Here is a 27,198-nt window from a genome sequence, read left to right as displayed (position 1 = left end):
ATTAAGTTGTAATTCTTTCGTATGTTTGTTTACCTATTTGCTGTCTGCCTTTCTATAGTACTGTCAGTCTTAGGAAGGTGGGGATCTTGTCTGTTCACCTAATGCCTATAACCATGCCTGTCACACACAAGACACTTGAGAAATGCTTGTTAAATGAATGAAGTTATATTTGAGCTGAAGAATCAAAAGTCACTGGCAATCATTAATTGAGTTCATTTTCTTCTTGGGCAGTAGTAGTAATTGGGGGCTGCAGGGGGAGAAGGTAGGAAGAATGTAAAAAACATTCAGATAGGGATGCCTGGGTGGCTCAGTCAGTTAAGCATCTGCCTTTGGCTCAGGTCATGATCCCAGGGGTCCTGGGATCCAGCCCCACATTGGGCTCCCTGCTCTGCGAGGAGTCTGCTTCTCCCTCTCCCTCTGTCTGCTGCTCCCCCTGCTTATGGTCTCTCTTTGTGTCAAATGAATAAATAAAATCTTAAAAAAAAAAAAATCCCAGGTGAAAAGAATGTGCAGATACGTATGGACAAAGCACAAACTCAAGAGACTGGCTTGTCAGGAAAACCAGCAATTTGGAAAGGCCAGAGCACTGGCTCCCAACCTGTAAACACTAACCCCACCTCTGAGATGAAAGCATACAGTTATTACAAGAATGCCTGAGCATTCTTCCAAACACACACCGAACATTATCCATGAACTAAGTCTTCATGTCCACAATTTTTCAAACTCATTACATACAGTTATGAGTTTTTAAATGCAAAGATAATGTAAAAAGTAATTCAAAAATCTTACTTTTAGTTTGATCATTTTTCTCCATTAACAAATACTAGAAATTCCACTTATATAGAGCTTTGTGGTGCTAGACACTAAAAAGAGTTCTTAACCTCAAAAAGTCTGGAAATAACCAGTCAGACATAGAATAGAAAGACTGGACACAATATCTAACAGTCATCTTCCAGCCCCAAAGTCAAAAGACCTTCATTCAGGGAGTTCCACACAAGTCATCTATGAACAGTATAATCAGGAGACTTTACCTAGGAAAGATCATTAAAATCTGGAATTATTCAAGTGACCACAAGACCATAAGATTCTGTGGTGGGGGAAAAAAAAACAGAGTCAATCTTTTTCTCTTTCTCTATCTCAATCATCACCCCAGTATGAACAATAATTTTACTACAGTGAAGTCAGGACAAAAAGCAGCTATAACGTATAATGCAAATGCTCAGAAAGGAATAAAAAGGTTCACAATATTACATTAAAAGGGCAAGACAAGGGCAGCCGGGGTGGCTCAGTGGTTTAGCGCCTCCTTCAGCCCAGGGCCTGATCCTGGAGACCCGGGATCAAGTCCCACATCAGGTTCCCTGCATGGAGCCTGCTTCTCCCTCTGCCTGTGTCTCTGCCTCTCTCTCTCTCTCTCTCTTCTCTCTCTCTCTGTGTGTCTCATGAATAAATAAACACAATCTTTAAAAAAAAAATGTTTATTATCTCAAAAAAAAAAAAAAAAAAACCACTCACATCCTTAGCAGTCACTCCCCAAATCCCTCTCCTAAACCAATGGAAACCAATAATCTACTTTCTGACTGAATGGATTTGCCCATTCTGGACATTTCAAGTAAGTGGAGTCATAAAATATGTGGCCTTTTGTGTCTGGCTCCTTTCAGTCAGCACACTATTTTCAAGGTTTATTCATGTTATAGCATGTATCAGTACTACAGTCCTTTTTATTGCTAAGCAATACTCCATTGTACAGATATACCACGTTTGTTCATAAACATACCTGTTGACAGTTATTTGGATAGTTTCTCCTTTTTGGCTATTATAAAGAATGCCGCTATGAACATTCCTGAACAAGTTTTGTGTGGATATGGCTTTAATTTTCTTTGATGCACAAATAGGTTTTAACTAGAATATAGACATGGTAGCTATATTTAACTTACCTCTTGGAAGAACTGCCAAACTATTCTCCAAAATGGCTATACCATTTTACATTCCCATAAGCAATACGTAAGGGGGCTCCAATTTCACTACATCTTCAACAACACTTATTGTCTATTTATTACAGCCATCTTAGTGGGGGTGTGGAATGGCATCTCATTGTGGTTTTGATCTGCATTTCCCTAATGACTAAGGATATTGAGCTTCTCTTCATGGGCGTGGCCACTTGAACATCTTTGGAGAAATGTTTAATCAAATTCTCTGCTTTTTTAATTGGGTTGGCTTTTTACTGTTTTTTTTTTATAAATTTATTTTTTATTGGTGTTCATTTTTTTTGTCCTTTTACTGTTGACTGTAAACGTTTTTATATGTTCTTGATAAAAGTCCTTTATTAGATACATGATTTCAAAGTATTTTCTCTCATTCTGTGGACGTGTGCTTTCACTTTCTTGATGGTGTCATTTGAAACATAAAGTTCTCAGTTTTGATGATGAAGTCCATTTTTTTTCTTTTGTTCCTTGTGTTTTAGACATCATACCAAAGAAATCATTGCCTGTTTTACAATGAAAAAGAAAATATTGCCTATTCCAAGGTCATTAAGATTTACACCTGTATTCTACTAAGAGTTTTATAGTTTCAGATCTTACATTTAGATCCAGGATTAATTCTGAATTCATTTACATATACAAATGAGGAAAGAGTCCAAATTAATTCTTTTGCATGTGGATATCCATTTTTCCTGGCACCATCTATTGAAAAGACCATTCTTTCAAGGGTACCTGGGTGGCTCAGTTGGTTGAGCGGTGGATTCTTAGTTTTGGCTCATGTTAGGATTTCATGGTTCTTGAGACTGAGTCCTGTGTGGGGCTCCACACTCAGCAGGAGTCTGCTTAAGGATCCTCTCTCTGCCCCTCCCCCATGTGCACACACCTTCTCTCTCATAAATAAATCTTTAAAAAACAGAGAAAGAGAGAGAGAAAGAAAGAAAGAAAGAAAGAAAGAAAGAAAGAAAGAAAGAAAGAAAGAAAGAAAGAAAGAAGAAAGAAAGAAAGAAAAGAAAAAGAAAAGAAAAGAAAAGAAAAGAAAAGAAAGAAAAGAAAAAAAAGAAAAGAAAAGAAAAGAAAGAAAAGAAAAAAGGTAGGTTCATTCTTTCCCCAGCTATCTTAACATCTTTGTTGAAAATCATTTCATTATAAGTTTAAGGTTTCACTTCTGAACTTACATTCTAGTCCACTGATGTATAAGTCTATTCTTGTTATCAATACTAGACTCTTGTTTCTGTTTTTGGTTTTGTTTTGTTTTTTAAAGATTTTATTTATTTATTCATGAGGCACACAGAGGGAGAGGCAGAGACATATGCAGAGAGAGAAGCAGGCTTCCTGCAAGGGAGCCTGATGCAGGACTCGACCCCAGGACCCCGGGATCACTCCCTGAGCTGAAGGCAGATACTCAACCACTGAGCCACCCAGGCATCCCAATACTAGACTCTTGTGATTAACTATAGCTTTGTAGTAAGTTATGAAAAGTCCTCCAACTTTGTTCTTTTCTTTTTTCAAAAGATTTTATTTATTTATTCATGAGAGACACAGAGAGAGAGACAAAGACACAGACAGAGAGAAGTGGGCTCCCCACAGGGAGTCCGATGCGGGATCCCCAGACCCGGGATCATGCCCCTAGCCAAAGGAGACACTCAACCGCTGGGCCACCCAGGCGCCCCCAACTTTGTTCTTTTTCAAGACTTTTTTGGCAATAGGGGTCGCTTGTATTTCCATATGAATTTTAAGAGCAGCCTGTCGGGGGATCCCTGGGTGGCTCAGCGGTTTGGCGCCTGCCTTTGGCCCAGGGCGCGATCCTGGAGTCCCGGGATCAAGTCCCACGTCAGGCTCCCCGCATGGAGCCTGCTTCTCTCTCCTCCTGTGTCTCTGCCTCTCTCTCTCTCTCTATGTCTATCATAAATAAATAAATCTTTAAAAAAAAAAAAAAAAAAGAGCAGCCTGTCAATTCCAACAAAATAGCCAGCTAGGATTCTAAGTGAGTATACCAAAACTGTAGATCAATCTGGGAAGTATTGCCATCTTTCACAATATTAGGTAATCTGAATCTGACTCATGAATATACAATGCCTTTCCATTTACTGAGATCCTTAATTTCTTTCAATGATGCTTTATGGTTTTCAGAGTGTAAGTTTTACAATTTTTTGTTAACTTTATTCTATTTTATTCTGTTTTTATAATTCTTTTTGTAGCTATTGTGAATGGAACTGTTTTCTTAGTTTCATTTTTAGACTGTTCATTGCAAGTGCATAGGAATATAACTGACTGTTGTTTTTTTTTTTTTAAGATTTTATTTATTTATTCACGAGAGACACAAAGGGAGGTGGGCAGAGACATAGGCAGAGGGAGAAGCAGGCTCCATGCAGGGAGCCTGACATGGGACTAGATCCCAGGTCTCTGGGATCACACCCTGGGCTGAAGGCAGTGCTAAACCGCTGAGCCACCTGGGCTGCCCCTGACTGTTGTTTATTGATCTTACATCCTATAATCCTGCTAAACTCCTTTATCAGTTCTAATAGGATGTTCTACATACAAGATCATGTCACCTGCAAAAATGATTTTACTTCCTTTCCAATTTGGATGCATTTTCTCTCTTTTTCTTGACTAATTGCTCTGGTTAGAACCTTCACTACAATGTTGAATAGAAGGGGCATAAAAGGACATCCTTGTCTTGTTCCTGATCTCGGGGAGAATGCATTGTGTCTTTTATCACTAACCTGGACATCAGCTGTGGGCATTTGGCCTTTATCACATTAAGGAAGTTCCCTTCTATTTCCAGTTTGTTGAGAGTTTTTACCTGAAAAAATTGTTGGATTTTGTCAAATGCTTTTCCTTCAGCTACTGAGATGATAATACGGTTTTTTTTATCCTTTATTCTATTAAATGGTATATTACATTGACTTTCTGATATTAGTACCTTGTATTTATGATATAAATCCTACTTGGTCATACCATATAATCCTTCTGATACACTGCCGGATTCAGTTTGCTAGGAATCTGTTGATTTTTTACATCCATATCAATAAAAGATTCTGATCTGGAATTTTCTTGTGATGTCTTTGTAAAGCTTTTGTAACACAGTAATAACATGCTCGAAGCATTCCATCCTCCTCTTTATTTTGAAACAGTCTGTGAAGAACCTGCATTTGGTGCATATGGAAGAATCACCAAGTGTGAAGTCATCTGAACCTGGGCTCCTTTTTGTGAGATGTTTTTGTTCTCACCTTCTTCACACTTATTATTGATATTATCAGATTGTCTGTTTTTCTTGAGCCACTTGCAATAGAGCCTCTCTAGAAATGCCTAATTTCATCTAAGTTATTTAATTTGTCGGCATGTAATTGCTCCTAGTATTCCCTTATAATCTTTTTTATTTCTGTAAGGACAGTAGTGATGTCCTCTCTCTCATTTGATTTTATTAATTTTATTAGTCTCTGTTTCTCTTGGTCAGTCTAGCTTAAGGTTTGTCAATCTGTTTATCTTTTCAATTTTTTTCAACTTTTTTTTTGTTTATCTTTTTCAATTCAATTGAATTTTCAAAATCAATTTTCAATTTTCTGTTGATTTTCACTGCTATTTTTCTCTATCATTTATTCCTAATCTAGTCTTTATTTTTTTCTTCTGCTTGTTTTTGGTTTAGTATGTTCCCTTAGTAGTTTAAGTTGAAGTTTAGATTATTAATTTAAGATACTTCTCCTTTAACGTATTTGAAGCTACAAATTTTCCTCCTGAGCACTGCTTTCATTGCATTCCCTAAATCATCGTATGTTGTTTTATTTTTGGCATGGAGTACAGCAGGTGCTCAATAAACATTTATTGTTGAGCAAAGAATGAATTTTGTTTTTTTTAAATTGTGATAAGTTGTACATAGGATTGACCATTTTTACCATTTTTAACTGTACAGTACAGTGCTATTAAGTACATTTTATAATTTTCTTTGCATTTTCCTCTTTTACTCACTGATGATTTAGGACTATGTTATTTAATTTCCACATATTTGTGAATTTCCCAATTTATCTCTTATTTATATCTAACTTCATTGTATTGTGACCAGAGAGAGAACATAATTTGTATGATTTTCATCCTTTTAAAATTTATTGAGTCTTATTTTATGGCATAACATATGATCTATCCTGGCAAATGTGCCACATACACTTGACAACAATGTATATTCTATTGTTACAGAGTGCACGCATTATTCTACATGTCTGTCTCTTAATGATTTAAGAATCTGTTTGCACATAAACCAAGTTTAAGAAAAAAATTCTCTATTATCTAAATCTTAAATTTTTCATGGTACTCCCTACTTTTCATACTGCTTACATATCTCATATTCACATATTTTAAAAATCAGGTCTCCCCTTTAAAAATAAAAATCTCAGTTCTGTTACCATATTAAAAGCTGGTTTCTAAGAGCAAAACCTACGAAAAAGGTAAGCTAAAAAGATACTTGCATGGGATTTTTTTAAGAGGTTTCTGAAACATGAAATCCCCACACTTAGGTGAATAAGAAGAGAGGGAAGCATTTGATATGTCATTTGATAGCATGACAGCTGACATGGCCATCCCAAATTTCCCAAGGGAGCAGGGTTACACTCAGTTGAAAAAAAGAAAACCCTATTAAGTACTGGTTATTCAATGTGAAGACAGAAGGTATAAGAAGGCTTGGGGTAGAGGAACAGGGAGAGTTACTATTACTGCATAAAGTCAAACTATAAAGAAGTAATGTAGCCGTAGTTAAAATTTGGCTTTTGTTTCAGCACTATAGAATAAGCAAGGCAACTTCACATTTGAAACAGCACTTTCTAATTCACTAAGTAATTATACAAATGCTACTTTCCTTTATCCACCCCCAAAACCTCTCTATATGACTGTTACTCTCCTCCTATTTTACAGAAGAGTTAACAAATTCAGAAGCAAAGTAACTTCCAGGATCACCCAGCACACATGAAACAATCAGGATTTGAACCTGAACTCCAAATCCAGGGCTATTTCCATTAAGTCACAGCTATTGCTTCTTACCAATACATGATGGGTCTCTGCGTACTTTAGAGACCTATATATATATTTATAATTTAGGAAGGAGATTCACAAAGGAAGGATACATCCACCATACTTAATGTCACCAAAATAAGAGAAGAGCCTGAATCGAGAGAAGCAACTAGAACCTGGCACAGTACCACGTACTAAGCAAGTACTCCATCATGAACAAATGAAGAAGAATCATATGCATCCCCACAAGTAACTCTAGGCAAGTAATCAGCAATCTTTAGTTCTGAGGGTTTAGGATTTCCTGCAGATGCTGATGGCAAACCAAAGGCATCATCATTAAAAAGAAAAAGAGAAAAAAGAATGCATAACCACTGGGGGACACTAGGTAAAGGATAAACAGAAACTGTACTATTTCTGCAACTTCTTGTGAATCTATAAGTATCCCAAAATGTAAAGAAGACAAAAGTGAAAAGTTACACATGATATGGACAAGTGCTTGGCGCTAATTTCCTAAATTCACTAAATACCTACTGTGCCAGACAATCTGCCCAGCACTGCCTTCAAGGCAAGCTCCAAGTTCACTAGGGAAAGAAAGACAAGAGAACAATCTATTTTAACACAGTATATCAAGGTGCTTTCTTATAAGACTACTTTTCTGATGACTCCCTAGTTAACAGGGGAAAAGGAAATACTGCAACAATGAAACAAATATAGGGGCACCATTGAGCAAAGGTCTGTCTTATTTGTATGCTGGCATGAAAACACATGCTTTGCTTACTCTCACCCTCCCAATCATTTCCTTTGCTTCCATTCTTGGCTCCAACAAGATTTATACTGAAGACACAGAATCTGACCAACTGGGAAATCCCACAGAGTCACAGAGCCTTCAATAATAAGGAGTCGTGTGGTCGAAGAAGATAGAGAACTGAACTGAAGGCTTTAGAGATTCATTTATTCATTGACAAATCAGATGGTATTAGGTTTAGCTTCAAATCTTTCTAATGCAATAAAGTGAAGCAGCAAAAAAAGAGAATTTGGAATAATAGCCAGGCGATGACAAAGACTACTGAAAAGTTTTCCATACAGCTTCCTACCCGCCCCAATGAAACCATACTTCAAGCATTACAGACTTTAAGACTGTACTTTATTAAGCTTACACATAAAGCTAGAGGAAATTCTCTATATTTCTCAGATCTATTATAACAGAACACTGCTATTACTAAAATGACACTTGTACATTCATATTTTATGGCCTTAGGAAAAAAAAATTCCACAAGAAAAACACAAAAAGAGATCTGTGCCTTAACCATGTTAGTATATATTGAATCATACCCACAGACACTCAGTTTCCAAACTGAGTTGTTACTGCCTCTGTATTTTTCCAGCATGATTTATTCCTATCCATCACTAACACCACTTTCTTTAAAATATCAAAAGACATGGGGCGCCTAGGTGGCTCAGTCAGTCAAGCATCTGCTTTGGAGAAGCAGTCAAGGCCTGCTTCTCCCTCTCCCTCTGCCTGCTGCTCTGCCGATTGTGTTCTCTCTCTGTTAAATAAATATCTTTTTTAAAAAATAGAATACTTAAAAATAAAGTATCAAAAGACATAACCCTCACTCTAGTCCTCCATTTAAACAAAAAGATCAGTTGAGAATGTAACTGGATATAATCAAACATGCTTTAATACACTGACAAGAATAAAATTCATAACTATCTAGGACAATTTGGAAACATCTATTGATAACCTATAAATAAATGTCTTGATCCCACAAGTACAAATCTAAGAATCTATGTAAGGAATTAATCCACCAAGTACACTGAAATGTATATATAAAGTTGTTCACTGTGGCTGTCTGTGCATGAAATTTTTTTTTACTTTTTTAAAAAGATTTTAAGTAATCTCTACCCCCAACGTGCAGCCGAACTCACAACCCTAAGATCAAGAGCTGCATGGTCCACCAACTGAGCCAGCCACGCTCCCCCATGGAGAACTTTTTCAATGAAAATAACCCTAAATGTATAAGAACAAGGAATTGGGAAAGAAATTACCATACATCCAAACAACATACCATGCAGTCACTCTATAGTAAAGATACGTTTCTCATGGCCTGAAAAAATATTTATGGTGAGTTTGCTGAAAAAAAGCAAGCTAGAAGGGTACCTAGCATGCTCAGTTGGTAGAACATGCAACTCTAAATCTCAGGATCCTAAATTCAAGCTCTATGTTGGATACAGAGTTTACTCAAAAATAAATAAATAAATAAATAAATAAATACATACATACATTTTCAAACAAACTAGAAAACAGCATGTTTATGATGTCATAGGTTTATAAAATACAAAGTAGTCATATCCTGCATGCACAAAAAAATACGGACAGAAACAATATGCCAAAACGTTACTATATTTTCTAAAGTGAAAATGTACACTATTTAAATAATTTTAAAAATACATGTTAAAAACAATCGTACTAAAAAAAAACAATCGTACTAAAAAAATAATACTAACAAAACAATGCTGCAACCTATATATACATATAAAGGCTTATGTATGCATAGAATATCTAGAAGACCATCTAAAAAACCAGAAACACTGGCTGCCTCTGGAAATGGATGTGAAAGAATGTGGAGAAAAGGTGGAAGAAGAGTGACATTTCACTCTCTAGCCTTTGTACCTTTTAAGTTTTTTTGACCATGTATATTATCTAGTCAAAGGAAATATAAATTTTAAAACATTAAAGTACGATAATATTCTTTCTAGTTAAACCTAATATATACAGAAATTTGTTTGTAAAGTCAAATTTAATTGTAATCATAAAACCATACACATCACCAAGAATTAAAAACTACAGGGTGGCCTGGCTGGCTCAGTGGGTGAGCATGTGACTCTTCATCTCGGGGTCATGAGCTCAAGCCCTGCATAGAGCTTTAAAAAAACTGAAAACTATAAAAAGAGTCAGTTATTCAGCAAATTGTCCATCTCTAGTCCTCCTCTCTAGAAGGCAACCTTGGTAACATATAAGGAAACAAAGCTTATTTCTGAACCTCATATCCAGCCATGGAATCTTTGCAAAGTCAAAAACAGAAAAACAAACAAGTAATGAGAAGAAAACAAGTGCTTGATTCGTTTTTTATCACTGAAGCATAGCCACATTTTAACTGAAAAATGACATGACAAAACAGTTATATACTTTTATAAAATTATATTTTTAAGTATATTAACTACAGGATTCTCATACTGCAGGCTGGGTTTTATTAAAACCTCTAAGATGGGAGCACCTGGGTGGCTCAATCAGTTAAGCCTCTGATTCTTGATTCCAACTCAGGTTGTAATCTTAGGGTCACGGGATCAAACCCTGTGTCCAGCTCCATGCTCAGCAGTCTGCTTGTCCCTCTCCCTCTGCTTCTCCCCCTGCTCACTCTCTCTAATAAATAATTTTTTAAAAAAAAGAAAAGAGAAAAAAACAACTTCTAATACGTATGATCTGGCAATATCTCTCAAATTTTTAAAGGTACATAACTTTCAACCCAAAATGTCAACTTAATGGGAATTTATTCATTCATATCAAAATAAATTACTATAGAATTATTCTTTCTAGCATTATTTATAAAAGCAAGAGACCAGAAAAAACTAAATGTTACTCAACATAGAGCTAGGTAAATTATGGTATGCCATACAGTGGCATACTATTCAGCCACACTCTTCATTTAAAAAAATAATGAGGGGGATCCCTGGGTGGCGCAGCGGTTTGGCGCCTGCCTTTGGCCCAGGGCGCGATCCTGGAGACCCGGGATCGAATCCCACGTCGGGCTCCCGGTGCATGGAGCCTGCTTCTCCCTCTGCCTGTGTCTCTGCCTCTCTCTCTCTCCCTCTCTCTCTCTCTCTGTGACTATCATAAATAAATAAATAAATAAATAAATAAATAAATAAATAAATAAATAAATAAATAAATAATGAGGGGTGCATGTGTGGCTCAGTCACTTGAGTATCTGACTCTGATCTCAGCTCAAGTTCTCAGGGTTGTGAGTTCGAGCCCCATACTGGGCTCCACACTGGGCATGGTGTCTACTGAAAAAGAAAAAAAGAGGGACGCCTGGGTGGCTCAGAGGTTGGGCATCTATCTGCCTTTGGCTCAGGGTATGATCCTGGAGCCCCAGGATGAAGTCCTGTATTGGGCTCCCTGCATGGAGCCTGCTTCTCCCTCTGCCTATGTCTCTGCCTCTCTCTCTCTCTCTCTCTCTCTCTCTCTCTCTGTTTCTCATGAATAAAGAAAATCTTTAAAAAATCATAATAATAATAATAATTCTATCAAGACCTTAGGGCTCTCCGCAAGATGCTAGTTTCAAACTGCCTTCTCTCAGCAATGGTGCTTTCTTGGCTTTTGTCTGTGGCCACTTCACAAAATGAGACCATGGTATTAATATGGCCAAGAGTCAGGCTCTTTACCCCACGGTCACAAGCTAGGTCCCCAGCCAACATAGCTCTCTCACAAACAGAAAGCAAAAAACAAGACTCCAGAGTACCCAATCAGGGGTGCATACCTGGTTCAGGGTCTTACATTCTTCAGGTCAAAACAGGGTAAGACACATCCCTTTCCCTACCCTTAGATTAGGAGCCCTTCCCTTTTCAGTTTTCCCACAGTAGCACACTTAACTCAGAAATCCTGTCTCCTTGCTTGTGTGACTGCCCTCTTAGCAGTGGAGCTCTTTGGAAACAGGGCGGAGAGCCTTTCTCTCTGTCCTGTGGCACAATAGTTAAGTGTGCTGAGTGAAGATTCTGATCAAGGCTTACAGTTTCTGCATTCTTTACTAAATACCCAGGATACACCTTAGAATAACTCCCTTTATTAAATGGCAGCAGTTTTTATGAAGGCTCTGTGTTTTTAGGTCCATTTCTCAACAACATTTACCTATACCCTTTCTGCATCCCCTCCATTCACCTTACCCCATCCCAAAAGAGGTCTAGCAATCAAGTGATTATAAGATGTTCTTTACCTTCCCCAGCTGATATCCTTTCATGATTCTGCAAAATCATTAATATACAGTTAGGCTAAATATTGTTCCTTTGTCCAAACAAATGTTCCTTTAGCAATTTCAGAAATCTCCAAGTTCTAAAAAGCATGAGAGATTGGAAAGCTTTTCCCATCATGTTCTCTTTAAAAATGCAGTCACAGGGCAGCGCAGGTGGCTCAGCAGTTTAGCGCCGCCTTTGGCCCAGGGCCTGATCCTGGAGACCTGGGATCGAGTCCCATGTCATGCTCCCTGTATGGGGCCTGCTTCTCCCTCTGCCTGTGTCTCTGCCTCTCTATCTCTCATGAATAAATAAATAAAATATTTAAACAATAAAAATTAAATAAATAAATAAAATAAAACTGCAGTCACAGGCCATAGGAAATCTCCTTGGCATGCCGATCACTACCAATAGGTAAACAAAATCAGGATCAGGCTAAACTACCATAACCATGAGCCCAAATCAGCAGCAAGAGATGCTGAGAGCCTTCCTTTTTAAAGAACCAACCCCCGCCCCACCCCCCCAGCATGGGATCCCCTGTCTGAAGGGTGATGTATTAAATGACAAAAACACTTCTTGAATCAAATTTTTTGCATATAGATATAGCTATATACTACCTCTGGTCTTATTTATGAAGAAGTTGGGTCTATCTTTTTGTACACAGATATATGGCTATACATTCAGATACATACCAGGCCAACTTCTCCATAAAGAGGGCTAGAGGTAATGAAAGAAAACAGTCTGCATCACTTCTTTCTACTCTCCCTGGTATAAACCATTATTCTGACTAAGGGAGTTCAAGCTCTTGAATCCCTTCATTAGTTGACAATTATCCTGAAAGCATGTCAAATACAGGATTTGCTCTGACCTCTCTGATGTTATGTTGCTTAAAACTAGAAAATAAAAGATTAAATTATTTCCTTTTCTGTTTTCACTATTAATAAGGAATTGCTAAAATAAACAGTGGAAAATAACCACTGTGAGATAACCAGTATCTCATATGATGAAAGCGTTTATATATTGACATACTAAGAAATACCTACTTAAAGAGTCAAAACCTAGTGGAAAACAGAACACCAAAGGCCAACCTTCAAACTGGGGCTTCCCTTCACTGACATGTGGATGATAGATTACAAAATGGGACTCCTAAGGGGGCTCTGATCACTTAGGACAATTAATATTAGACCCTACTGAACACTAAGGAGTTTGACATGAAGAAATCTGACAATACAGACCTAGAGAGAAAGATCAGATACGCCTTCACTAGTTAACTTCTGACATTTCTAGGCAAAAGAATTTCTTAATGATACTTAATATTTTTGTTAGAAAAGTAACATACACTAATAATGCACAAACTCCAAATAATTTTTAAGGTAACAGCATTTCTGTATCACTCAGTGGCATATATATTTTGCTTTGGGTATTTGATTTCACTGCCTACCCTCTTTCATCCTTACCCACCCCGCCTCCCGTTTTCTTCCTTCAAAACAGGATAGGTGGATATTTTGTGTGTTACAGCTTTGCTGACATATGAGAGACATTTAATAAATGAGTTTCCTCTCTTCCTTTTAATTTTATCTACTTTTTTTTTTTTTTAATGTATATAGTTACTTTTAAGTGGTTTGTGTTTCAGAATAGATTGTGAGGACTTTCAGGGTAGGGTGTATATTTCTTTGTTTCCCCATTTCCAAACCTCTTTTGTCCCTGAACCGAAGGCAGATGTTCAATCACTGAGCCATCCAGGCATCCCTGGTTAAGAGTTTAATATTCAGAATATATAAGAACCCCTAAAAAGAAATCAACAACAAAAAGACAACAATACAATCTAATAATGAGCAAAGGATTTGAATACATAGTTCTCCAAAAAAGGTAACACCTTAGTCATGATGGAAAAACAAATCAAAAACACAGTGAGATATTATTTCACACCTATTAGAATGGCTATAATTTTAAAAATAAAATAATGGAAAATAGCAAATGTTCACAAAGATATAGAGAAACTGAAACCCTTGTATATTGCCACTGGGGATGCAAACGGTACAGCCACTCTGGGAAAGTTCGAGTCCTCAAAAAGCCAAACAAAGAAATACCACACAACCAGTCCTTCTAGTCCTTTGGTATATACCCAAAAGAACTGAGAAGAGATTCAAACAGAAGTTTTTAAACCAATATACATTGCAGCATTATTCACAATAGTCAAAAAGTGGAAATAACCCAAGCTCTAGCAATAGATTGAGATAAACAAAATGTAATATATACATACAATGGAGTATTATTCACTAATTAAAAGATTAACATTCTGATACATCCTAGTGACATGAATGAATCTTGAACACATTATGGAAAATGAATAAATCATAGAAGGGCAGATATTATATGATTCCAGTTACGTGAAATATCTAGAAAAGGCAAATTTGTAGTGACTGAAATAGATTATAAATTACCAGGGACTGAGGGAGAGGGAGGAAGGGGATTTATGGCTTAACGGTTATTGGGTTTCTGTTTGGAGTAATGGAAAAGATTTGGAAGCTGACTCTAATGATGGTTGCACAACAGTGTGAATGTAATTAATGCCACTGACTGATAGTCTTAAAAATGGCTAAAATGGCCTATTTCATGTTATATATGGTCTAATCACAATAAAAAATAAATTAAAAAGAAAAAAAGGTTACATTATGTCTGTAGTGATCAGGATTGTCCAAGGATAAATTTCAAATCAGGGACTCAAATCTAAAAGAGACTGTAGGTCATCTTATCTATAACCTTCATGGAAACCCTAGTGGGAAGCTTATGTCCTATATCCTTCCTGACTAGTAAGGAGGCATCTCTAGATGCCACCAGATGCTGAGAGCAGACTTTCTCCCAAGACAGCCCACTGACCTTTAATGAATGAGGAATAACCTGTGCTGGAAAAACAGAAATAAATGGAAAGGAAGCTAAAGAAACTGGGAGCCAAACTCTGCCACTTTGCAGCTGTTTGTGCACAAATAATTCAACTTTTCAAAACCTCAGCTTCTTCTCATTAGAAAATGAAAATCTCATCTGCCTTTAAGTGTTGCTCTCAGAATTGGCAAAAGCATACCTAGAAAAGGTTGGGTGTTCAATCCGTGGAGGTCATTGACATTATGACACTGGGTTTACCTACCTACTACCCCTGAGCCAACCAAAGGCTGAGCAGGACATGGTTTGGGTCTGGAGAGCTCTATGACTTACCAGAACTAAAATAAAATAAAGCAATCAGCACCATGAGCAGACTTGAGACAAGGAGATGTTTTAATGCAGTTCAACTACTCTTAGAAAGACTGGTTTATTGTTCCTAGAATGAACCAGACTACTCTACATTAGGAAAGGCACTGCTACACAATCATTCCCTCTATACAACAGGCCTCTGTTAGTATGTCTGAGCAACCGTTCATAACAGTCTGCCTCTACCCACAGGAAAGACACACTTCTGGAAAGAAACCGAGCAGAAAATGAGCTTGAAGATAGTCCTGAGGCAGCTCACAAACTTTGTTGCTTCAGAATCACTTGGGAAATCTCTTTAAAAAGCAGATGCCTCACCCCCATCACCAGATATTCTGATTACTAAATATTTAGGCAGGGCCCTGGAGTACAAAAAAAACATTTGAAGGTAGAAGATGAAAATGTAATTAAGATTACATTCTGATGTTGACAAACTATTCTGTTCCACAAAGCAAAGGCTGCATTTTCCTCCACATCTGGAAATGCAAGCACTTTAGCAATGCAGGGCAGGAGTGAAAACCAAGGAAGTAAGATTATCTGCATATAATGCCCAATATAAATTGCATACAGTTGGTTCATATAAAAGTCCATCATTACTGCTTATTCTGTCTTAAAATAAATGAAAAATAAAAATAACATACCATTCTACATCTTTCAGAGTAACAAGAAATACACTTAAAATAAATTACCTGAAGTTGGTAAAATTCCTGTGGAACTATTACATTCTTAGGGTCTGGGAAAATTATGAACGGTTACAACTTTTTGGTCAGCAATCAGGCAATGTGTATCAAAAGTCACCCAATACTCACTTCAAATTTATCCTAAAGAAACAACACAAGAGAAGCAAACTATATGCAAAAAGATAGTCACGGTTGTAATATATGTAATTTAAAAGAGGGTGAGGGGGGTACCCGGGTGGCTCAGTGATTGAGCAACTGCCTTTGACTCAGGTCATGATCCTGGGGTCCTGGGATCAAGTCTCACAATGGGCTCCCAGCGGGGAGCCTGCTTCTCCTTCTGCCTATGTCTCTCTGCCTCTCTCTCTGTGTCTCTCATGAATAAATAAATAAAATCTTTAAAAAGCAGGAAGGTGGGGGCCTCCTGTCTGGCTCAGTCAGAAGAGCATGAGACTCTCGATCTTACGGTCATAAGTTCAAGCCCCACTGAGTGTAGAGATTACTCAAATAAGTAAACTTAAAAAAAAAAAAAAAGGATACTTACATATCAAGGATCCCAGTTTTCCAAAATTTGTCATATAAATTCAAATATGACAAAGCTACTAAAAAATCTAAATGACGCATATGTCATCACATGGGAAGTAATCGCAAAACATGCAAGACCTAGTATTACTTACTAAAAAGTACATACGGGGCAGCCTGTGTGGCTCAGCGGTATAGTGCCGCCTTCAGCCCAAGGTGTGACCCTGGAGACCCAGGCTTCCGCTTGGAGTCTGCTTCTTCCTCTGCCTGTATCTCTTGCCTCTCTCTCTCTCTCTGTATGTGTCTCTTGTGAATAAATAAAATCTTTAAAAAAAATTTTTTTAGGGATCCCTGGGTGGCGCAGCGGTTTGGCGCCTGCCTTTGGCCTAGGGCGCGATCCTGGAGACCCGGGATCGAATCCCACGTCGGGCTCCCGGTGCATGGAGCCTGCTTCTCCCTCTGCCTATGTCTCTGCCTCTCTCTCTCTCTCTCTCTCTCTCTGTGACTATCATAAATAAATAAGAATTAAAAAATAAAATCTTTAAAAAAAAAAAAATTTTTTTAAATTAAAAAATAAAATAAAAAGTACATACGGACAGCTTCAAAGGATGATACATTGAGAAATAATAACTTCTGTTAGGATGGTTTGATGTGGCTTTACCCCCTCTGGTCTCTCAAGTTACTGTGCTATTGCCATGTAATTGTAATAAGATTATATATAAATTTAAAGGATTTTGCTTGGAATGTTAACCTGGAAAACACTTATAGAAACAAGCAGAAAATGGATTCAACCATACTGAACAAACATAAACTCACCCAAATATTCCATGGTAACAAGACAGTCCCAAGGCCAGTTTTGGATTCTTTTCACAAAAAGATCCATCTTCCCAGATACATATAACTATTAAACCTTGAATTTACATTTTTTTGTAAAAGTATGAACACACTAAAAGATAGGAGGAAATCTGGTGTGGCAGCTATTCATATGGCAAAAAGATCAGGTTTCATGAACCGTAACTTCAATAATACAACAAAATTATGTAGCTAAGAACCACTGACAGGAAAAGAACATTTAAGTTGAAAAATAGAAGGTCCCACTCTCGTCCTAGCTCTGAAACTGGGATTTAACTTGCAGGTCTTAGTTTCTCATTTGTAAATTGATAGGATAATGATGTTATCTAACCTATCTACCTCTCAGGACTTTGAAAGGAAGCAAGGAAGATTATGAATGTAAAAGTACTTTGAAAATCGAGGGTTTTATCCCCCTTAAATCTGGCTACTAATGTCAATAGCCAAACTGTGGAAGGAGCCTCGGTGTCCATCAACATGAATGGATAAAGATGTGGTCTACATATACAATGGAATATTCCTCAGCCATTACCCACAAACGACAAATACCCACCATTTGCTTCGACGTGGATGGAACCGGAGAGTATTATGCTGTGTGAAGTAAGTCCATTGGAGAAGGACAAACATTATACGGTCTCATTCATTTGGGGAATATAAAAAATAACGAAAGAGAATAAAGGAGAAAGGAGAGAAAATGAGTGGGAAATATCAGTGAGGGTGACAGAACATGAGAGACTCCTAACTCTGGGAAACGAACAAGGGGTAGTGGAAAGGGAGGTGGGTGAGGAGATGGGGTGACTGGGTGACAGGCACTGAAGGGGGCACTTGTCGGGATGAGCACTGGGTGTTATGCTATATGTTGGCAAACTGAACTCCAATTTAAAAAATACCAAAAAATAAGTAAATAAATCTGGCTATTATGTATTATTATGAAGACACAAACCTGTAGCTACCAAAAATGAGAACAACTGTTTAGAAGGATACATTTTCAAACTGATAAGTGGGTATGCCTCCCAGGGCCCTGAGATCTGGGGCTAAGCCCTTCCCTTTACCTGCATTATTTGAATCCTTCAGGAGAATCTATTCATCTATTACTTGGTAATTTTTTTAATTTGTAAAAAGCAAATACAATCACTAACAAAATCAACATAGAGTGCAGGGTTCTCGGACTTTAGAGTTTTTGTTTGTTTGTTTGTTTGTTTGTTTGTTTTAAGAATCACCTGGGGATTGTTAAAACTGTGGCTATCCCAGTCTCACAGACTTAAGTGACCAAAATCTCTATATGGACTGGAATAAATAAATTCAGACCATTTGGATTTTAAAAAGCTCCTCGGGGTGCCTGGGTGACTCAGATAATTAAGTGTTTGCCTTCAGTTCGAGAGTTGTGATCCCAGGGTCTGGGTTGGGGAGCCCCACATCCAGCTCCTTGCTCAGCGGAGAGCCCACTTCTAATCTCCCTCTGCTTGTGCGCTCTATCAAATAAATAAAATCTCAAAAAAAAAAAAAAAAAGAGCCTCAAGTGATTCAGGTGAGTTGATTATTGCTTCTTATGCTACATTTTAATTAATACTAACTCTGACCACAAATACATAGTAGGAATCCCATGTACACCTACTTACTACATATGCCAGTGATGACTCTCAACCCTTGACATGTATTATCTCATTTAATCCTTACAACCCTGTAAGTAGGTACTACTGTTAACAATGCCCTCTCCTCACCCTTGTTTTATAGATGAAATTATTAAAATAAAAAGAGAGGACTTAACAGGCCCATGGCACAAAGTCTCAGTGCTAGTAAGTGGCAGAGCCAGAACATACAACAAAGTTTGAAAACACTTGATACAGTTTCTTAACCTAAGACAACAGCTGTATACTCTTGTCAGGTCACAGAAATTACTGTTTCATTTCAGATATTGCATTTAAAAAAAAAACACTAACAGGGATCCCTGGGTGGCGCAGCGGTTTGGCGCCTGCCTTTGGCCCAGGGCGCGATCCTGGAGACCCGGGATCGAATCCCATATCAGGCTCCCGGTGCATGGAGCCTGCTTCTCCCTCTGCCTGTGTCTTTGCCTCTCTCTCTCTGTGACTATCATAAGTAAATAAATAAAAATAAAATAAAATAAAATAAAAATAAAAATAAAAAAACACTAACAAAAGAGAGTTGCCTGAAGAAAGCAGCAGAGGGAAATCTGATTAAACCGCAAGGGGACAGGGCACCTGGCTGGCTCCATCGGTAGAGCATGGGACTCTTGATCTAGAGGTTATAAATTCAAGCCCCATGGTGGGTGTAGGGATTACTTTAAAAAAATAAAATCTCAGGGTTCCTGAGTCACACAGTCGGTTAAGTATCAAATTCTTGGTGTCATCTCAGGTGCTGATATCAGCACAGAGCTGGCTTGTGATTCTCTCTCCCTCTCCTCCTCTCCCCCTCCATGCATGCAAGTCTGTGCTCCCGAGCTCTCTCTCTCTCAAATAAATACATACATCTTTTAAAGTAAAATCTTTAAAAAAAAAAAAAAAATGAGGGGACAAAGGATCTAGGGCTGTTTAATATTTCCAGCATAACTGGCATCACTTTGTAACATGTAATCCCCCTATTAGACTGTGAGCCCTTCAAGTATGAGGACCATGCAGTTTTTTCAACTGTACCTTTATGGTACCTGGTTTAATAAATTAATTCATCAATAAATGAATCTACAGAAGGCTTGATGACTGTCCTACGAAATGAAAGGCTATTATGTGAAGAAACAGACTTAATTCATGTTGCCTCAGCAAGTACAACCAAGAATAGGTAACGGGAGCAGCAGATTTTGGTACAGTCCAAACTAGCTTTCCAGTAACCAAGACCTGTATAATAACAGAAAAGTACCTCTGCAACTTGAGGCTGATAATCAGAATAGAGTAGACAAAAGGTAGGAGAGTGGTCCATGGAGCCCTAAGAGGTCTTCCAAAGCTCAAATTCTTCTATTCTAATTTATGATACTTTTGCTCAATCTTTCACATTTCGTACATTTACTGTGACTAGTTACACAAATCCTGGTAGTAAGTACAGAAGATACCACAGTGTTGTATAAACTCCCAGTGTCCTCAAGGATTCTAGAGGAGAATAAAAGCACAGGCATCAACCTTTCAGGGAGGGAGATAATGGATACAACAGTAATCAACAAGGAATGAGTTTTCCAGGCATGAATCAAAAGGGAAGTCAACACAGGCATTAGGAAAGAAAGCCATCAGGGGGCCTGGGTGGCTCAGTGGTTGAGCATCTGCCTTCAGCTCAGGTCTTGATCCCAGGTCCTGAGATCAAGTCCTACACTGGTTCCCCACAGGAAGCCTGCTTCTCCCTCTGCCTATGTCTCTGCCTCTCTCTGTGTCTCTCATGAATAAATAAAAATCTTAAAAAAAAAAAAAAAAAAGGAAAAATGCACCATCATTTGAATACCCTGGAGCCATATTTTTAGAGATGCATGGGGGTAGGTAGATTGGGACTGCCATAACAATCTCTGGGGAAAAAGCAGGCAGTAATGGTCTGAGCATAAAGGAGGCAGGAAACCCTAGGGTGATGAAGACCCACCAGAAATAAAGACTAAACTCTGGCTTAAAAAGAGAAGAACTTTGGAGGTCATTTAGTCAAACAGGTTGCCCTGCTTGCACTGGATAAAGAAAGGTTTGTTTACTTTCTTAAATTACATTTTACAAACCAAATATTCTATCATCAATGACTTGTCCTCTGCTTAGTTTTGAGTTTTTTGTTTTGTTTTTTTTTTAACTGATAGATCCTTCTCTTATTTTCTAGGAAACCTTTTAGATGATTGTTTTTCCCGCAGTTATCAAAACTGGCAGTTTTAATACTCTTAGTCTAATATTATAATTTCTCAAATGGCTGTAATATTTACTAAGAATACTAAATTAAAAGTCTTGTCGTCTAAAATCTTATGATTTTGTAAATAGAAGATTGTTAAGAAGAAATGGAATCTCAAAAATAAATTTAAGTCCCAGATCCCTCACTCAACTTATAAATTGTGGGACTGAGCCCACCTAAGAAAACAGAATTAACAAACTGCTGAAGCAAAAAAAAATCTAAATCCAAAACCAATGAACATTAACACACATGAACAATAAACTTAATGTTCTTTGGCCAATCATTTCTCAACATCCCTGTCAAACTATTTTAAGGATCTGAAATCTTGCTCTATAAAAAGTAAGTTCCCATCATCGGAACTACACTTAAGAGATTCTATCGGAGTGGTTACTGAAGCGTAAACACCAAGCTTCAGTTTTTTTCTTTCCTTTCAGTATAAAAAAAATGCTTACCTCATTTAGATAAAGTTGAGTCTCTGGCCCAAATCCTGACATACCAGGAGATCTAGGTTTTCACTTCTAACCCTAATTTAAGGTGTAAGGTTAGCGTAGGCCTTTTTCCATATTTACCACTTAGATCGTAACATGGGGATATAATATTTGACAGCTCCACCACTGCTGGTCACTTCAAAAGATTTCTCAGTTTGGTTAACCTCTCAGTAGGGAGGACATAAAGCTAGGGCTGAAAACACGGCAAAAATTAGAACTTTAAAAGCAAAAATAGTGCTGCTGCACGCATGTTAGCTAACAAGCCAGGAATTACAGAAACAGATTTGAGTAACAATTACTAAGAAAGGTGCAGTTACATGATTTCACAAAAATGAATAAGAAAACAACTCACAAAAATTTAAATCTTTCTTAGCAAATGGAGAAGATAAATAATATGCACTAATTCTGGGACATTGTGGTTTTTGTTTTTATCAATAATGTCTCTGCATCAATGTTACTATTCTCCCACTCCCTTTATGAGCAAAAGGAGCCCACTGTCCAGGATCCCTCATGCCAAGGGCTCAGTGAGTGTCACAAATAATAACAGTAATAAAAGCAACAATCTCCAAAGCTAGAATTTATGCGGGACTGTGGCACCAGAACAGGGGACAAGGCACATGGCAGCATGCAACTATTTCTCGCTTCTGACTCTTCTGCATCACCGCCTCCCAAAGGACTGGAGAACCCAAAAGCTCTCGCTGCCACATCTACAAATCAAAGTCTCCCGATTAAAGAACTCACAGGTTCCATGAACGGTCAGGATCTAACGAACGAACCCCCACCACAAGAGAGAAATTCATCCGGATGCAACAAAACATGCTTCAAAAGGCTCCGCCTAAGTTTTTGTTGTTGTTGTTGTTGTTTTAATCTTAGGAATCAACACAACTATCTTAATGACATTATGTAATAAGTTAAGACTCTGGAAAACCCCATACTCATCCGAGCGGCTCGGAACAGGGAAAGCAAAATTCGATTAGCTCCATTGTACCCGACCCGGCTAACGTGCAAGACCACACACTCGTCCCCGTCAGAGCGGCTCTGCCGATACCGAAGAACAACAAAGGCAAGTTGAGGAGGCTGCACAAGGCTTAACTCAGCACTCGTCGGGGTCCCCGTCCCCGCTCGGGGAGGCAGCTCTGCGCGGGCCCGGGGGCCGAGGGACCCTGCGCATCCCGCCAGCCCCGGCCCCGGCCCGGCCCGGCTCGGCCCGGCCCGGCCCGGCTCGGCGCCGCTCGCGCAGCTTTTGTCTGGCCCGGCTGCGCGCCCCGGCCGCCCGCTCCCCGGCACCCCTTCCCTCCGGAGCCTTCTCCACACCCATCACTCGCCGAGGACTGGCGGTGCGCTTCTCCCTCGCCCCCTCCCCTCGAAATCCCGGGCTCTGTTCAGACGCGGCCGGCCGCTCGGCTGGCTCCTTCCACGGCGCGCGGAGGACCCGGGTCAGGAAGGGGCCCAGGGTGGGGTCCGCGCGAGGACGGGGGACGGGGGACGGGGACCGGGGCACACAAAGCCGCGCCGACCCCGCGGCCACCCCCTCCGCCCCCTGCGGAGCAGCCTGGGGTCGGCGAGCGACCCGCAGGCCGGATCAACAACCCTCCCACCGCGCTCCCCGCCCGGCCCCCACCCGAGGGCCGCCCCCTCCCCCCAAAGTGCCCCCGAGAGCCGATGACAGCGCCGGACCTCGCCCCCACCAGACCCGGCGCCCCCGCCGCAGGCGATGGCGCAGGGGCCTCGGAGGGCTCGGGCCAAAGACCCTCGCCCTAACCCGGTACTTACCGCCGTATTATTCGCTACTGTTGCCGCTGCAGACCAGACAGCCGCCGCCTTCTCCTCCACCCCAATGAGGTTAAGCGCCTGGTGCGGGGATTAAAAAAAAAAAAAAAAAAAAAAAAAAAAAAAAAAAGAAGCCGAGAGCGCCTGCGCAGTGCGGTCTCCCTTTTACCGCCACCAACCCGGCTGGACCATAGAGAGCGCAAACCAAGACCAGAGAGGCGGCTGCTCTCTATGGTGACGCCCCGCGCAGGCGCAGGCGCAGGCGCAGGCGCAGGCGCAGGCGCAGGCGCAGGCGCAGGCGCAGGCGCAGGCGCAGGCGCAGGCGCAGGCGCAGGCGCAGGCGCAGGCGCAGGCGCAGGCGCAGGCGCAGGCGCAGGCGCAGGCGCAGGCGCAGGCGCAGGCGCAGGCGCAGGCGCAGGCGCAGGCGCAGGCGCAGGCGCAGGCGCGGGCCCGGCCGCCTTGGGCTTCGGGAGCTGCAAAGCCCGGGAGCTCTTTCCCCCTCCGAGAACGTTAATTGACCCCGGTAGGGACCCGTAGGGTAAAGGTTCTTTAAGGGAAGTGTGAGCCGGGGGCCTCTGGGGCCTCTGGGAAGTTGCGGCAAAATTCAGGCTAGGCCACGAGGCTCGGATGTGAGAGCCGCGGAGACAGAGAACCACAAAGCAGGAGCGCAAAGAATAGAGTTGAGAGGGAGTCGGGAAAGCCCGGATAAAAGCCGTCCGGCCGGGACTTCCTGCGGTCGGGGTCTAATGCCTGCCGGAAACGGACTTCCCCTTCTGGGTTACGCGCGTCCCGCCCCCACCACGGGGCGACCGAGATGAAGGGAATTGTGCCCTGCGGCTTTCCGTACCGCGGCTGGCGTCCGTCCCCGCTTCCCTGCTCCGCCCGGCGCCGGCGCCGGCGCCTGAGCCGGAAGCACAACTCGGAACGGTGCGCGGCGCTCCCGGGAGCGGAGCCGTCGGCGCGGAGGCCTCGGAGGCTCCCCGGGAGGCCGGCCGCAGCCCCTCTTCGCGGAGCGCCCCCGCAAGTAACGCTCGTTCTGTCTTCCCTCTCGCATTACTTTCGATGACACGTGAGAGCGTGTTTCGGAGGGTAGAAAAGTGTGCGAGTAATGGGGCCGCCTTTGAGGACCCGACGGACCCGCACTTTTGCCGTGTCAAGCCCCTGTGTTCGCAGGTAATTCGACACTGAGAGTTTGTGCCTGGAATTACACGCTGCGTCGACGAAATCCGTCTCCGGGAGTGAGTCGCCCTCCCTCACGCTCGATGCCCCGCGCACTGAGTTTTCCCGGGCAGCTCGTGAACGCCGAGCTCCGCGGTGGCGGAGGGTGTTCGCGTGAGGAGAGGCGCGAGAACGGCGAGGTGACGCCCCTGCTGCGCGGGGCTCCGCGGCTGTGCTCGCTGAGGCCCCCGGTCTGAAGGCGTAGGCGGGGCGTGGGTCTAGGCGAGGCCACCCGGCTTGGGCGGAAGCGCCGACAACCTGAAAATGAAGAGTGAGGATGAAAGCATCCCGGAGGAGAAGCTCCTTAGGACCGAGGCTGGGGCGGGGGGGGGGGGGGGATACGGGGGCAGCGTAGAAAGGAAGGTCTGAAAAACAGGATGGGAATTTTTTTTTTTTTTTTTTTTTTACTTAATATGGTAACATACACATAACACAATTGACGGTTTTAACCACTCGTAACTGCATAGGTCAGTAGAGTTAAGCGCAGGGACATTGCTGTGCAGCCGTCTCTGGAACGCTTCATCTTCTAAAGCTGCAGTTCTGGACCTGTTAACTCATTCCCCACTACCCCCAAGCCCTGGCAACCACCATTCTGCTTATGTTTCTGAACTTGACAACTCGGGTACCTCCTATAAGGGGGATCATAACAGCGTCTGTCTCTGTGACTGGCGAATCTCACTCAGCATAAGGTCCTGGAGATTCTTCAATGTCACATGTGTCAGAATTGTCTTCCTTTTTAAGGCTGAATTATATTCCATTGCGTTTATATACTGGGATAGATAGTTGGGTTACTTACATCTTTTTTTTTTAATAGGTTTTATTTATTTATTCATGAGAGACACAGAGAGAGGCAGAGGGAGAAGCAGGCTCCATGCAGGGAGCCCGATGTGGGACTCTATCCCGGGTCCCCAGGATCAGGCCCTGGGCTGAAGGCGGCGCTAAACCGCTGAGCCACCCGGGCTGCCCACTTACACCTTTTAACTGTGGTGAATAATGCTACTGTGAACATGGGTGTACAAACATCCCTGGCACTGCTTTCAATAGAATGAGGAGGACTTAGAAGACATGTAGAGGGACACCCGGGTGGCTCAGCTGTTGAGCGTCTGCCTTCGGCCCAGGGCTGATCCTGGAATCCGGGATCGAGTCCCCCATCAGGCTCCCCTCATGGAGCCTGCTTCTCCCTCTGCCTGTGTCTCTGCCTCTTTCTCTCTCTCTCTCTGTGTCTCTCATGAATAAATAAGTAAAATCTTAAAATTAAAAAAAAAAAAGGAAAAGAAAAGAAAACTAGTAGAGAAAGCTATACTTTTCAAGTCCTGGACTGGGGATAATAATATGGTAAAAGAACTGTTTTAGGAAGTGACCTGGCACTGGAAGCCCAATACATATTTATACAGAGTATTTATCGAGGCTTTAAGATGTCCTAGGCATTGTACTACTGCTTTATGTAAAGTATTGATATGTCATTGAATCCATCAAAATAAACATGAGCCAATTATTATTCACATTTACCAGTGAGAAAAATCAAGGTTCTGGGTTACAGATGGGCTACAGGAGACTCACCAACCACACATACAGATAAATCATTAGGAAACAAAATTCCCATGGGAGCCAGACACCCATGGGCCCTGACTACTTACCAATTGAAGGATAAAGATTTTGAAAGAAAACAATTTAAATGTTCAGAGTGAGTCTTCACAAGAGAAAGAACTGGCTGACATCAAGCGCTTTCACAGTCAAATTACTGGTCTTATAACGGCTTAACACAGCAAAATGGCATGATCTGCAGGTCCCTAAAAGGACTCTGTGGTTTCATTCGAGGTATGTTCATTACCTTTAAAAAATCTAAAATGCAGACAGCCAGGGTGGCCCAGCGGTTTAGTGCCGCCTTCAGCCCAGGGCCTGATCCTAAAGACCTGGGATCGAGTCCTATGTCTGGCTCCCTGCATGGAGCCTGCTTCTCCCTCTGCCCGTGTCTCTGCCCCTCTCTCTCTCTCTCTCTCTCTCTCTCTCTCTCAGTCTCATGAATAAATAAACACAGTCTTCTTTAAAAAAATCTAAAATGCCAAGTAAGTGTATCTTTGTATGTACTAGAGAAAGTAATAAGACACATTTCCTATTCAACATTTCATCTTCGTTTTACATTCTCAAAAACCCTATAGGACCATTCAAAACAATGATACATTTGGCAGGGGAGGAAACAAATGGCCAGAAAGGAAAAATGATTAGCGCAATGTCACATGACTTACTGGTACCAAGACCCTAATTGAAATCTGAACCTGTAGAATTCCCACTCTCTGCTTTGGTCTCCCTTACAAAGATAGATACCATAGTCTTGAGTGGACAGTGTTTCTATTCAATCAGTCTCATCTTCCTCAGGGATACATGCCCAAACTCTTATGAAGCTAGCACCAATTAACCAGTAAAGCAGAGAATATAAGTACATTTTAAGTAGCATTCATACACTTAGATATATTGTGTACAAACTGTGTGCCAAACACTTAGCAAAGCAGATACCCATATTCTCATAGGAGATAGAAAATAAAATTGTAAATATAAACTATGTCAGGTAGGATAAGTATTTAT

At 40.8% G+C, this 27,198-nt stretch overlaps 1 protein-coding gene and 1 long non-coding RNA gene across 24 annotated transcripts in view; one reads left to right on the top strand and one right to left on the bottom strand.

The window, feature by feature from the left end:
• Nucleotides 1-23,536, bottom strand: part of CLASP1 (cytoplasmic linker associated protein 1) — a 267,481-nt gene extending 243,945 nt beyond the window's left edge. For all 23 annotated transcript variants that reach the window (XM_049097164.1, XM_049097165.1, XM_049097167.1 and 20 more), the window contains exon 1: nucleotides 23,401-23,536. The gene's annotated coding sequence lies outside the window, so the exon portion shown is untranslated. The remainder of the gene's footprint in view (nucleotides 1-23,400) is intronic.
• A 302-nt stretch (nucleotides 23,537-23,838) lies between these two features.
• The window catches only part of LOC112647771 (uncharacterized), a 44,443-nt gene continuing 41,083 nt past the window's right edge, over nucleotides 23,839-27,198 (top strand). Inside the window, exon 1 of the long non-coding RNA XR_003128455.3 lies at nucleotides 23,839-24,570. This is a non-coding gene — a long non-coding RNA (uncharacterized LOC112647771). The remainder of the gene's footprint in view (nucleotides 24,571-27,198) is intronic.

This window comes from Canis lupus, chromosome 19 (assembly GCF_003254725.2).
Source record: "Canis lupus dingo isolate Sandy chromosome 19, ASM325472v2, whole genome shotgun sequence".
In the NCBI taxonomy this organism is placed as follows: domain Eukaryota; kingdom Metazoa; phylum Chordata; class Mammalia; order Carnivora; family Canidae; genus Canis; species Canis lupus.
The sequence above is the reverse complement of the archived record's forward strand: the minus strand, read 5'-3'. Positions and strand labels throughout refer to the sequence as shown.